Here is a 1,917-nt window from a genome sequence, read left to right as displayed (position 1 = left end):
TGCAGTGTTGCGTAAAAAGCAGGTTACACAGTGGGTCAGGCTCCTTCCTGCTGCTGCAGTGTAGTGTGTATACAGTAGATATGTGTGTGTGTTTATGTGCATGTTAGCATTGCAGTATTAAACTGTCCTGTCGGCTCCCGAGCGTTTCCGCACAACCTTCTCCTCATTGACCTGGTCCACTGCCAGTGTCTCCAGCTCTGCTTGCGGTGGGGCCAGGGGAGGGGTGCCATGTGGAATGCGGTGCGCCACACCCACATGAGCCCTGTACTGACGGTCTCGAGCGGGGCTGTGACGAGGGCTGGCCGTAGCACCCAGGGGAGGAACGGGGGAGCGCTCAGAGGCAATGGGAGGGATGACGGCGGGCCGTTCACGCACTACCTGTGGCTCAGGAGACTCTCTCCCAGCCTGCAGGAAGGGTGTGGGGTCAGGCATGGCATCGACCGTCTCCCGCAAAACCACCCGCCTCCCATCTGGGCCGAGCCGGTACACCTCTGTCAACTCCGGGTGAAGAGGCTGGGAGAGGCTCTTCTTCATGCGACGACGTGGCGTTTCAGGCTGTCTGTCCTTGGCTGGAGGAGGCGTGGGCTTGTAGGAGGTGACTGGACTGACGTTGGGGCTGGCCTCAGAGGAGCTGCCAGCCAACAGCTTCTTCTTAGTGGCGTGAAGTTGTGAGGTAAGGTAAGCAATGGTGCTTGCTCTCTGCTCGAGCTCCCCAGACAAAACGGCCAGTTTATGGCTCTTCATCTTAAGCTCCTCCAAATACTTCTTCTCCCTCTCCTTGATGGTGTTTTCCAGGACGGAGATCATGGCGTTTTTCTGCTCCAGGTCCCTGAGCAGCTCTGTGTTCTCCTCCTCCTTCTTTTTCAACTGGGCCTCAAGCTCCTCACACCTCCTTTGCAGCTCCCTGCAACGGACCTCACTGCTGTCTGCACACACAATAAAAGGCAGTTAAATCAGCATCCCTGACATGTATGCACAGATGCATACTTGTAGTAAACAGCAAACATAAGTACACATAAATGAGTGCACACAAGAAATACACACCCAGAGACACACATCTCCCCAGACTGGACTAATCATTAGTGCATTAAGTGCAGACACTGAGTATGGACGGTCTGTCAGCTGACAGAGACAGTATGATCCTATGGGGACTCATCTGCAGTGGGCAGAGAGCTCCAGTCTCACATTACAGCTTTGTAAACAGCAAGGGCACTGCTCTCCTCTGACCTTCATCACTGCTGCCCCCACTCTGCCCTGCCCCACCCAGTTGTAGCCAATACAGCCACGTCTGCATGTGTGCAGAATTAAAATACATTTTCTGTACTATGTATATAAATATGTGTGTATAACCAACTTTTCGATGTCTGGTTTACATTTACATTTCCCAAACTCAGTCTTCTATCAAGCTCAGGGAGGGGTACAAAACTGAGTGTTGCTTTCCCTTAATTTTTCAAAGGAGGGGCTTGTAAATTTTCACCCCAGCTGGAGCAGCTGAGCTCTGCTGCGCTAAGCAGGTTGCAGGCTGTGCATTAGTGCTGTGACAGATAATCTCATTTCCTGCACTCCAATCTCTGAGATGTCCCACACTAACATGATAGTGCCTCTAACTGGAGGCCCTAACAACATTGCTCAGATCTGGGCCAGCCATGTTAGAAAGCTTATAACATGCTGTGACCCTGGTGAGATCCAACATGCTTCCTGTGCAGTTGCACTCATCAGTGAGGTCATCAGTAGCCTGAAAATAAATTAAACTGCATGCCGCCTGTTAGTGGCCTCGCTGACTGTATTACGCTGTACGTCAAGTCAGTATAAAGACAGTGGAGCCAGGCCTGAATCAAAGTGTTGTGACTCCAAGTCATGGCCATGGTAACGTAGGGGGGAGGGGCAGTTGGCAATGAGCAGTGGGAGCACTAATGA

General features: G+C 52.0%; 1 pseudogene; it reads right to left on the bottom strand.

Moving 5' to 3' along the window:
* Positions 1-6: 6 nt before the first annotated feature.
* On the bottom strand, positions 7-926 carry LOC111662666 (coiled-coil domain-containing protein 92 pseudogene; annotated as a pseudogene).
* Between the last annotated feature and the right edge of the window lie 991 nt (positions 927-1,917).

The sequence above is a fragment of the Seriola lalandi genome, unplaced genomic scaffold, assembly GCF_002814215.2.
Source record: "Seriola lalandi dorsalis isolate HSWRI2012SDOR001 ecotype SW California unplaced genomic scaffold, Sedor1 jcf7180002000665, whole genome shotgun sequence".
NCBI lineage: Eukaryota > Metazoa > Chordata > Actinopteri > Carangiformes > Carangidae > Seriola > Seriola lalandi.
The sequence above is the reverse complement of the archived record's forward strand: the minus strand, read 5'-3'. Positions and strand labels throughout refer to the sequence as shown.